The sequence below is a fragment of the Empidonax traillii genome, unplaced genomic scaffold (assembly GCF_003031625.1).
Source record: "Empidonax traillii isolate 1590-97213 ecotype Southwest subspecies unplaced genomic scaffold, ASM303162v1 scaffold883:size360155, whole genome shotgun sequence".
NCBI classification, from domain to species: domain Eukaryota; kingdom Metazoa; phylum Chordata; class Aves; order Passeriformes; family Tyrannidae; genus Empidonax; species Empidonax traillii.
The window spans coordinates 101,262-113,931 of NW_020956076.1; the positions used below are offsets into that span (position 1 = coordinate 101,262).

Genomic DNA, 12,670 nt, shown 5'->3' on the forward strand with positions numbered 1-12,670 from the left:
GTCTCATGAGCACTGGACTAACCAACAACAAACGAGGCAGTGGGAAACCAGTCAGCCCCAAACTCAAAGCCACTCCTGGGAAAGACATTTTCTGGAAGCTGGCATGTGGGTGTTGCAGCTGTGGAAGCTCAGCATATGAGTGGTTACAGGTATTGGCTTCCTTTTTTCTCTGCATATGTTTGTAGGAAAATGGGCATCAGTGCCAGACACAAAGAAAGGTTGAGCCAAGCTGTTTCAGGGGAAAAAAAAAAATTTCTTGTGGTACAATACAATCTGTATTGCTTGCATGACAGTTATATGGTGTTCTGGAGAAATCTGTTTATGAATAATAATGGGGGTTCTGGCAATGTTGGCGGTAGCACTCAATGGAGAGTCAAACAAAGGGCATTTTGTTTCATGTTCATATCTTCAGTAGTCAGGCATTTTGGAATTCTATAATCAGAGTGTTTTCCTTTTCTGGTTTCAATTTGGTCCTTCCAGTCTTGTATACTTGTTTCCTCTGGTTTAAGTAAGATTATCTAACAGAGTCTTGAGTTAAATATCTTTAAAAATATTCATTCAAATGTGATTGATTAGGTTGGAAAAACTGTCCCCATCTTTTGGGGGATGGGGTGGGGAAGAGGAAAGGAATGGAAACAAAACCAAAGAAAGATGGAGTGGAAAGCTGTCTAGAAGGAATTTTGCACAAGCGTTTTATCTGAGGTGGAGGCAAGGATTACCTCCTATCTTTACACTGTACTGATGAAGTGGTACAAGCCAAAAATTCAGTAGATTGAAAATAAGGGAATTTCTTTAGGGAAAAAAAAGGAGGATTTTTTTTCGTCAAATCAAATATCTCTCGTTCTGGAGAATGACTCCATAATTTTGAAATTGACCTTAAAATCTTTAAATTCCTGAACAAATTCTTTGTGATACAAAAAGATGTCTTTTCTTCTTTGTCCCTTTCCTTACCAGTTCTTCTCTGCTTTTCTGTATCCTGGCAGAAAGAGAGGCATGGTGCAAATGCCTGAGTAGCACAGAGGAAGCAGGATTGGAGGAGATGGTGCTCTGGAGAAGGGAGGGATCCACTACCCAGCCTGCTTGTCCCTGGCACGGTGATCAAGAAGCAGAGCTGAGACCCTGACATCCATTCAGATGCTCAGCTGGCAGTGTCCACTCCCTGGGATCCTGAGAAGAAGAACCACATTGAAAGGCAAAATATTATCCTCTCTAGTATAACTTCAGACTATTTCTAATTCTTTTTTGGCCCACTTCCTTAGTTTTTCACTTGATGTTTTAAAACCAGATCCTAGAAATAGTCCCAAAATAGCTCCTCTAAGTCACATGTCACATGCAAAAATCTTCAGAGAATTAGGTGGAGCTTGGATTCCTTTGCAGACTTTTCTCTTGTGAAACAGACAATATGAACAGTGGAAAGAGGAGTATCTTTCCAATCCAGTCTTCCATTCTTGAATAGAAATCTTTCTTTAAAAATTGATGGCCTGGACCACAAAGAGGATAATTCGGCACACAAAGAGCCCCCTCTCTGTCTATAGATATTCCAAATTTGCTATTGCTTCTCAGACAGGATAAAGTTTTATTCACATGCTTAACAGGTCTGTTTAAGTAATGCTAAACAAAGTAATTAAGTGTTTAATGGGGTTTGCTACACTAATTTAAAGTATACCTGGTTTGGGCTGAGAAGGGCCAGCATTTGACACTTCTCGACAAACAGCAAAAACAAACCACAAATGGAGAGTAATCTACCTATCAACACTGGATTTCTCCCTAATCTTTAATCAGTAACAATTGACTTACACTTTGAAGCACCTAAATTAGTGTCACTTTCAGATATGAAATTGTAACATCTCAGGAAATATTTACTGACAGCAAGTAAATTCTTATAGCAAATGACAACATTCTTACCAAGGACCAATTGGAGCTATTCAGTTAGGTTTTGAGTATACTTAGATCTTGTTTAATCTCTAGCCCAGTTTTGCAAAGTAGTGATCCTCCAAGTTTTTATTTGGGAGTGAGGAGGGTTAACTGTACATATACAGAACTTCTTGCTGCTCGTTTGGAAAGCAAATCAGTCTAACTTGCACAATTTCTCACTAAAGGCCTATATGGTTTGACCTCTGGTTTGACTCTTACTTCAGGTCTTTTTATTTTCTTGTACAATTTCTCCTTATTACTAATTAACTTGCCAGGTGATCATGTACCAGATCAGCTTGGTAATTCCTTCTATTTCCCCCAGTGCTTGGATAGAAACCCTAACAAGTCAGTATCTTTTCCTAAAAAAATGTCAAGCTCTCTCTGAATGCACATTCTGAGACTCCTCAGTCCAGCAGTCTTCGTTAACTAATTTGCAAAAGTTTTCTCTGCTGAAACCACCTTTATAGACCTGCCTTGGTTAATTCTTCTGTTTAACATAAATTAAGCTGATTTCTGTTTAGCTCATGTGAGGTGTAGAGCCAGCAGTCTCTATTCTTTCTGGTTCAACGGCCACCTGGTGAAGGAAAGCAGGTTTCTATTGAGGGGACTCTGGCTGCTATTCCTGGCTGTACCCCATTCCAGGTGGTAGGATGAGGCCACTGACTCGAATAGACTTGTCATTGCACTTGGTTGTTGTTGTCTGGCTCCTACTCCCGCCCAGCCCTCTCCAGCTCCTGACAACCTGTTTCTGCTTGGTTCTCTTATGGTTTTCCCTGGATAGTTTGGACCCAGGTAGATTAAAATTCTGTCACACTTTATTTCTTAACAGTGAGTCATATTATTATTCATCTGTGTTTTAACTAGTGATAACTGGTATGTCAAACCAGATTCCTGCTACTCAAGTACATATTACTTGGGGTAGTATGAGGGATATACATGACATTTTTAGATTATATACCTAATGCATGTTAGCTAACATATGACAGGCAAAACTAAAATGTTACATATTGTGAAAATTTGGAATAAACTTGAATATGTATGACCGGTAGAATGTGGAAATCTGATCTGATAATTAATTGCCTTTTTAAAAGTTAGATGAAAATAAATGAAGAAGATGGGGAAAGGACAGACTGACTAGGCTATTGACCAGAAAGCCATCAAAAGCTTTTGGAATTGTTGATAGATAGATTATTCTCACAACCCTGTGTTATTTAGCCAGACATTGAACAACCACGTTTCACAGTATTAAACCCTGAGGACCTCTGTGGTAACTGCCTCTGAGAAGGAAATAGGAAGGTTAATTCTGGTCTAATATGACAGTCTAACAGGGCAGTTGTCCAGGCAGGAATTCATACCTCTGCATAGCTTGGCTTGGCAAAGTCTTTAACTGTGTAGGTTAAAAACAGCCTGTTCATTCTGTTCATTGTGCCTCACACTGAACCTCTCCTACTGGTATGGATAACCAGGAACATCTAGAGAATTCAGTCTCTTTAATTATTTAGAGCTTTTATAGGGCTTTAAATATAACATGTTGCTGCAAACAGTTATTCTTGGCTTGTCAATGAAAACAAATATCTCTATATGTCCCTCTTGCCTCCTTTCAGCATTCCTCTTCTGCAGTGCTGAACGAAAGCATGGTCAGCCATTGCATAAGAGAGCCAAGGCAAATCCAGGTTTTCATACAGAGGACGCAGAAGCAATCAACTGTTTGCAAGTAGAACTAGATGTTTTAGTCTAGAAAAGAAATATACTCTAGATGACAGTGATGTATTGCACCCTTTTCCCATGTATATTCCTGGGAAATCAATTGCGCTACTGTGATACGGCCAGCCACATGTTACATAAAGGCATATATGTTATTAATTATAACAGAGGTGGAATCCAGAATTTCTATTGGCAGTAGAGTATAGCATTACCACACAGAGCCTTATTACAAAAGTAAACTGCAGTTTTGATAGTGGATTCCTTATTTCTGGATGTATTAATTATATTTATTTCATGGAAGAGATTAATGGAATGTTTAAACAGAGATTTTGCAACCTTTATCCTTGTTGGTAGGTGCTTTTGTCTTTCTGTCTTAGCTTGAAGCATCATGTGTCTTTCAATGGAGCTACTTGACAGTTGACATTTTCTGCTTTTACTTCTACTCCAGCTGCTAATTGCATATTTACAATCCTTCAATCAAGAGGAAAAGAGAAACAGATTAGAAAAATTTTCAGTCTGTCAAGCAAACCATACATATAATGAAGCATTCACTCATTAAACATAGAGAATTTTATAGCTTTAATAATAAGTGTTATAAAGGGCACAAAGGTAATATTAATTCTAAAGGAATGCAGGACTAGAAAAACAATAAGTCATTTTGACAGTTGCTATGAAGACTATTACCAAATGTTATGTTTACTTGACTAGGTTCAATTTATAAAACAAGACCCATAAAAAATCTACAGCCTAATCAATTGAGATGCCCTGTTACAAACGACAGCTAATGGAGTGAACTTCTGATATATTGATTAATGATTGAATTGTGATCATGGAGTTTACAAAATTAAGATAATTAGTAACGTGAGCTGCTTATGAAATGAAACAATGTGGCAACTAATTAAATTGCTATAATGAAGATTTAACACTGTAAATGTTTGTTCTTAAGGAAGCAAAATTTTCTGAATGTGTGATTATCTTTCTAAAAGGAATTCACAAAGGTGTGTTTATTATGCAAATATAAAAAGATACAGGAGCTTTTGTTCCTGTGCTGTAATCACCGATTAATTCCTCCATATATTTCTCATAAAAATTAAATTTGAGGGACATAAGAAATTCTCCTTTGTTTCTGTATGTGCTGCTTGCAATCCCGAACATAATCAAGTGAGCTGACAGTATGTATGATTATATATGATACCACTCTGCAGGAGACAGTTCCAATATTGTATCTGCACTCCTCCATTCATTACTGGCAAACATGTGCCTGGAACTCACTGCAATGTTACAACTGGCATTTTAAAATATTGTGATTTCTTTTTTTTTTTTTCTATCCAGGACTTGGATTCCCCATAGGATTTATGCACACTGCATTGTATTATTCAGTATATGTTCATGACTTCCACTACTATTAGGAAAAGCTATGTGTATAGATTCAGAGCAGAATACATCTCATAGTGGATTTCAGAAAATATAACATACAGTTACTTTAAAACACGAGGTTAACAAAATAGGAACTGAAAGTCAAGGAAGGGAAAAACAAGCAATTTAAAAACCATTCACCCAGTACATTTGATCCTGTTCCCATTCTTTCCACAGTAAATTATGAGTTACTTTGCAAAAGTCAATGCAAGTTGGCATGAAGCTGGTAGGAAATCAAACCTGAGCCTATCCTGCTTAAAAACCTGAAATATGTTCTTCATTTTAAAGCAGCCGTTGCTCTGAAACCTGAAAACTGATAGACACATTCAAACCACTCATTAGGTAACAAAATACTCTTTATAAGACCATAACTGAGTGTGGCAATAATAGCACCACAATAGACTGTGACAGAGCTAAAAAGGCTAACTGGTGCTTGGGGCTCTGTAATGGGGCTCACTAGCTCAGTTTCCAGTTCTGCCAAAATAGTATCGGCAAGGCACTTTTCCTCTCAGAGGCTCTGTTTCTGTGAACTTAAAATGTGGATACTGATAGCATGAACAGCTTTGAGATCTACTGACAAAGAGCAGAGGGAATTACCTCAGTAAAGTTTATTAGTTCTATCAGTTGGACAGGGATGCAAACAGTGGAGCCAAACCAGCTCCCAGAGAAGAACAGGCTTCTAGTAAGACCAAATATCTCTCTGGATCACAAGGCACTCATAATCAACACATCTGCTGATTATGTCTGCTCAATGAATTTTTTTTTCATTGTCTAAGAAGTGGAAAAAAATCTGATTTAGTAGTGGTACCTGTTCCCTCAACCTCATTAAGCAGAGGACGGGTTAAAAAAGTATGTTCACCTGATCCTCTGCAGGCAGCTGCAACCTATCTTTGGCTCTGCACAGAGCAGATGTGACCTGGGCACTTCCAGAGGTGAATCCAAGAAAAAAAGATTAGTGCTTCCCTCAGCTGGATCAAAGAAACTTTCGTCAGAGCCATTTCAGATCTAGCTAACATCGAGTCAGGGCAGAAGACCATGTGGAGATCCTCAGAGCAATTAGTGCTGATCTCCTTAAAGACCAGGACGTGCCACTACACCCAGCCTATGTTGGCCTGCTCAGAAGAGGAAGCACGGCAGTTGGTTTAGGAGGTCTCTTGAACTTAAACGCAAATCTGGGAATCTTTTGGCCTTTCAGAATCTTCCAGTAGATCGATGAATAAACATGATGAAAGACAAAGGAAATAAAAGGCTACAAAATGAAGTCTAAAAGCAGTCTCCAGCTTTGCATACAGCGCCTGTCAGAAAAGGTCGTCTGTTTTACAAGACAGGAAATGCAAAACAAGAGCATCTGTAACTATTTGTAAATAGCGTCAAATTTATGGAACTGGTTTGACATGAGGAAAAAATATCCCTGGAAAAGAGTTGCAAAACATCTAAGTAGTTTATTTTGACATTTTAAAAACTTTTAAAAAATGTTATTCTGCTTAAAAATTTATCTAAATTTACATTTAGACCTATTTTGCAAGTAAACGAAGGACATCAAAGTGAAATAAAACATTTCATTTGGGTTCAAACAAAATATTTATTTGGATCCAAAATATTGCCTTCATTTCAGCCAGAGAACTGAAAATACATTCAGCTATTTTTATAGCTTTCACTGTAACATCATTTTAATTTTTATTTCTGCCCTATTTCTCATATTTTCTATAAAGAGGACTCACATGATTTTTTCTCTAGTGGAATGTAAGCATTTGATTTTGTCAGGGTGCATTAAAATGTTGCATTCAGTGATTGATTGCATCAGTATTTTTAATATTGCTATTACTTAGGGTCTTCAATGCAACAATCTCATTTGCTTTTCACTATTCTCCTTCATCTTCTATTTGCTAAAACTTGATAGTTCTTTAAATCATACTCCCTCCACTCACATTTTTACTTTTATATTTAAGGTAGAAATGACTGAAAGCTAGCAATAGTAATGAAATTTTTCACTAGCTCGGTTTGGGAGAAAATGTCCAAAATGTTCATTGAAACATTTAATTTAGAAAACTATTAAAAACTGTAGGTAACAACTGAAAAGGAAAAGCATGAAGTTCATAAAAACTTTTCCAGATTTTTTCTCCTTATTTTAGCCCTAGTTCTCTTTTTCTCCTGCTTCCTTTTTCTGGAACTGTTTTTTCTTCCTTCTCTTTCCTTATTGGTCTGAATCAGAAAGGTCTATCTGCAACTTAGATTTATTGGAATAGAGGTAAAAAAGAATAGGAGCAACTTTTCACTGTCAGATTTGCACAAAGGAGTCAGTGCAAGTGAAAGCCAAGTTCCTTACCATTTATCTCTTACTCTTCTTTATCTCTATTCTTTTTCTCTATTTCAGTCCTTTCCATCCCTCTTCCTTGCCTTTCTTTATACTTCTCCCCCCCTCTATCCTTACTTTTCGGTTTTTTAACCATCCCTCACACATCCCTACTTATTATCCAGGGACCTATTCAGCCACAGAAGACTTGAATGTTAAGTTTGAGAAAGTGAAAGACACTGTTGCAATGAGCACAATGATAGATGATTTTCAGTAGGGTTTTTTTTTACCGAAATGTTTTAATATTTTCAGAAAAAAATGTTCTCATCCTTTCAATAGGTTAAAAAATAACCCCTGAAGTGTTAGTGTTGGTAGTATATATTACTATTGTTACAGAAGCCAGCCAGAGGGAGGAAATGACCTTTAAAATGGGAAGAAAATTCTCAGTCCTTCTTGCCTCTTCCCTGCTTTCTGTTTGCTCTGCATTTTCTCATTTTCTTCTTACTTTTGCATTCTTCTCTTCTGCCAGTTCCCCCACACTTTTCTTCTTTTTTTTGGTGGTAAATGAATATAAGGCTTATAATTCACTTAAAATCCACTTTATTTACCTAATTTGAATGCAGAGCATAAGGAAAAAGGTATGATAGTCTGTACCTATCTCAACTCCACAAAGCCAGAAAATTAACTGAAAAGACAGAGTGTGGGGAATGTATCTCCACTGTTACGCTCTAGGCTGCAGTTTCCCATAAATGTAGTTCTGAAGTACATCCATCACCCTCAGCATTTCAGGGTACTGCTGTATGACACCATCACACTGAAGGATTTTCTTGATGTAATGGCTCACATGAAGAGGAAGGTGCTGTGGATTATCGCTGCCTTCCAGAAAGGCCTTTTTGCCCACTTTGCTGGAGGCAAAACCAGATCCACTGCATGCCTCCTCCTCTAGGACAAAGCTGGTCTGGACATGACTGGAGCAGACAGAAGGGTGCTCTGCTATGCCCTCTCTGCATGTGAGATAGAGAGGAGCATCACCCAGGGTTCCTGAGGGAGTCTCTCTCTAAGCCGACCAGCACATGGAACCACATCATTTCAACTGCTATGTCAAGTTCATACTTAGGAAAGAACTATATATACGCATAAACTCCCTGTGCACTGCAGCACTAATATAACAGCATCTGTGTTGCAAACCAAATGAAGTGCTGAAGCATCTCTTATAAATACACTTCTTTGGGAACAGAATCTGCAGAATGGATTCTTTGAAAAAAGATTCAGACATATGCTTCCTCCTCTGCTAAGTGCCCTGAGAAACAAAGCTTCAGATGTCAGCAGAAAGTTAATATATAGAGTTGGGAAACCTTAAAGGAAGGTTGTAGAACAAATTCCTTGAGGAATTTGTCTTATATCTTATATGAGCTTGTATAATGTTGCGGGAAGAAAAAAAAAAAAAAAAAAGACAGTGAAACAACTAATATCTGTCCAAAAGGAAAGAGAAAAATCAATATTCTAGATTTACTTAATGGTTTTGTTTGGAATAGGTTTCAAGGAAGGGAGTCTTTGCTTTATCTCAAGATCTCCTCATATAAACACAATAGGAGATTGAGAGAAATTATTTGCCTGTCTTTTGTATTTTATTTTTGAATGATCTAGTGAAATAGCTGACTGTCTTTGTTATTCACAGTTTCTGGTCCAAAAGTATTTTGCTGATTGCACAAAGAGAAGTCCTGCATGGCTATCTTGAAGTGACCATGACCAGGAAACTAAGAATACAACATATATAAATTGAAATATTTATCTTCTGGGCTTTTATATTAGCCTTAAGTGTTGGTATCTCCCTGGTCATAAGGATTTGGGAGCTTCACTTTTCATAGCTGTTGCTCAAACTGATCTCATGAATTTACAAAGCCTATCTTCCCAATCTTACTTGAGACTATTCTTAATATTGAAGTCTAGATTCTAGGTATGGGAGTCTTTCATGCATCAAGTTTTGCACCTCATGTAGGCTGACACCACACAGGCATGAGCTCAACCCAGTTTTAGCCTAAAAGGACCAGACAAGTCTGAAGAATACCTCCTTCCTTGCAGTTTTATATAGTTAGATACAGATGTTCTGTACATTCTCTGAACCTTTTATAGTCAGATGAGAGTAGGATTTGGATTTTGTTTGTTTGTTTTCAAAAAATTACCAAGTCAGATTGTTCTTTTCCTAGAAATGTATTTGTCCTGTACATGCAAGAAAGTGGGGAGAGGAGGAGCTGGTTGGCATATTCTTAACTACTATATATTGCAGAACAGGCTTCCAGTTGTCAGTGTCTGCACCCTGTAGAAGTATGGTTTCAATTTTACTTTTGAAATCTGAGTCGAGCAATGTTGCCAACACATATTTTTCCCTGTCAAAACATTTCACTTATTCCTGAGTCTGTAGACAGCTTTTTAGGTTACATCTTTTCCCCAGTCTTATTGAAACAGGATCTTCATTTCTTTTGAAATCATTTTTCATTAGTGTGGGAGCAAAAAGTAGATACTAGAGCAGATAAGTGGCAGCACCTGGCCTAAAGATGTTCCATCAGCTCTTAGTTTCTGTGTGATCATTTCTGATAATTGGAGGATGAAAACCAAAGCAGCAGTCACACTCAAAACGTGATAGGTGAAGACATTATCTTCCTTCCCCATAGCGCTGCCTGTGCTCCCTCTTGTTCTACTGAGCTGATAAAACATACAAAATTCAGACTTAAGGTTTCACATGTTGCTTCAGCAAACTACTCTTTTTACTAATTTGGTCATGATGAGGACTGGTTCACTGATTAGCTGGACTTAAATTGGCTTTAAAAGCATATAGTTTCTGTGCCTGTGAACAACAGATTCTCCAGGGAAGTGGTCACAGCATTAGGCCTGACAGAGTTCAAGAAGCATTTGGATAATACTCTTGGGCACATGGTGGGACTCTTGGGGGTGGTCCTGTGCAGGGCTAGGAGTTGGACTCTGTGATCCTCATAGGTCCCTTCCAATATGATGTGATTCTGTGACTGACTTATTCCCATGTTTGCAGTTGCTTTAACTATTTTCAAACGTATGCACACATTTTAGTCTGGAGGATTCATGTAAACAGTTGCCTCAGCTGTTTGCTGTTCACTAGCTATTGTTCGTGGCATGTGGCAAAGTCATATCAACTAGATCGTATGATTCCTGCTTCCTAACTGGATGTCTAGCAAGACAATGAATAATAATTGAACACTAACAGACAGTGCCATTTTACCCTTACCAAAAAACCCCAACTCAGATTATAAGTGCTTTGTATTCAAATTAGTATATGGTCTGGGAACAACACGTCTGAGAATTTTTAACCTTCAGCAGCAAATAACAATTCCCTTAATAACTGTGAAAAGGAATTCCTTACATTAAAGCACAAAGATATTCAAATAATTCTTTGTATTGTTTACCAGCTGTAATTATTGTTTCATTCATGTTTTTGCATAAAAACCATCTGTAGTTCAAATACCAAACTCCCCAACAATCTGATTTTAATAATTTGTTTAAGATCAGATTGTAAAGAAGGAACAGATCTGAGCAATACAGAGGAAAGATGACACACTCTTCAAATTTTTAGCTTTTATTTCTATTTCAGTTCCCTAACAAGATGAGACTCAACAGCTGTACTGTTTGCAAGTCTGTGCATCAGCAACAGATTAACAAGCCAGTAGAAAATGTGGGTGGCAAGAGAGCCCCAGAGCTCACGTAGACTATTCTTCTTTTCCAAGGCACTATCAGCTCTTGAACAATTCCCAGCCACCTGAGCCTAGCTCTGTCTTAAAGACTTTCTCTGATGGCAATTTTCCCAACCAATCTATTGCAGTGCTCCATTTTTGTAGTATTAAAAATATTTCATACTACCTTTTCTGAGCCTTCCTTGATGTAATTTCAGCCTATTGCTTTCTGTCCTACCCGAATAAAATCTGACATAAAATTTTTCTGTTCCTCTTTTCTGGTTACCCTTTTGACATTAGACATCATATCCACCCTCAGGGCCTCCTTTATTTAGATATCATCACCTGCTGAGTCTTTCCTTTGAGTTTGTGTTGTAAAGACTGAACCTTTGTTTTCCTCCTTGCATTTCCTTCAAACATCCCATAATCATCTTCTGGTGGAGAAAGTATTTCAGACTGTTTTACAGGAAGTATTCCTATTTATTCAATCTAATGTGTTGTTTGGTTTTCTTAATAACAAAGCACTATTTGAAAACTATGATAAATTATGATGTATAGATCTTCTTTTGCTACCTAGTTATCCTTTCTTCTCCTTGCCTTTGGACAGCTGATTATTCCTTACTAAATGTAGCATTTTGCACCTGTCTCTGATGAATTTTCAGTGAGCTCACCATACTAGCTTCTGAACCTGTTGGTCAGTCTCAGCTGAGCAGGCTTCAGTTGGCAGAGCTCAGCTGACCCTCAGTAATTTCTGACTCATTTTGTGAAAACAGTCAGCTAGAGGAGGGAGGACATCCCTGTGGAGGTGAACTTGATGCTTCTCAGATGCTAGCAACTCAGGACAGCATGACTCCAAGGGAAATGCAGTTTCATAGAAATATTTGTTTTAAAATTGAAAAGCTGTAAGGTTACTCATGTACTTATGGTCTCATGTCAAATAACTACTTTGGGGTGTTTTTTCTGTCATACATCCGTCAGCTACTAGAGAACTTACCACAGGTTTCATGATCCTGAGGTTATGTAGGCTGTAATGCTGGGTCTTTCCTTGGGTGATACACACTCCTGGAATTAAATTGAGAGGTCTTACATTCAGCAATTAGTTTTACTGATTCAGTCAGAGGCTGTGGGCTGCAAAATAATGGCTACTAAAGGAGACACCTGGTTAAAAAAAATTATTTTTTAAAATAGCTGATATCTTTAAAGAGGGATTGTGAGTGCATGATGTTACAGGCTACATCTTTATCAACTGTAGCAAAGAGTTGAATCCTCAATTGCATCCAATTCGTGAACAAACTTTTCGTGGTGTTGTGGCATAATGAAAGCTCATTACGTACTGAACTTCTGAATTAATACAATACAGAACATCGCTGTGCTGCAACCACAATAGAAAAGAATTTTTAATCCACGATATTCTGGTCTATGAGACAAAAGTCAGTACCTACAGCTATGAGAAATAGGCAATTTCTTTAAGTATAAACGTTCCTATAATGTTGACAGAATGAAATTGCACATATTAAAAGCAGAATAAAGATAAGAAGAGGATCAGAAGAAATATAAAGTGAACTGGAAAAATAAAGATCTCTCTGCACATGACCGCTATTCCCATCAGTTATTAAACTGCAGCAGAGCTACACACAAAAAC

General features: G+C 37.6%; 1 long non-coding RNA gene across 2 annotated transcripts in view; it reads right to left on the reverse strand.

Moving 5' to 3' along the window:
* Nucleotides 1–3,590: 3,590 nt before the first annotated feature.
* LOC114067226 overlaps nucleotides 3,591–12,670 on the reverse strand; it is a 63,685-nt gene continuing 54,605 nt past the window's right edge. For both annotated transcript variants that reach the window (XR_003573352.1, XR_003573351.1), the window contains 2 exons: nucleotides 12,023–12,156; nucleotides 3,591–4,089 (listed from right to left, as the gene is read on the reverse strand). This is a non-coding gene — a long non-coding RNA (uncharacterized LOC114067226). The remainder of the gene's footprint in view (nucleotides 4,090–12,022; nucleotides 12,157–12,670) is intronic.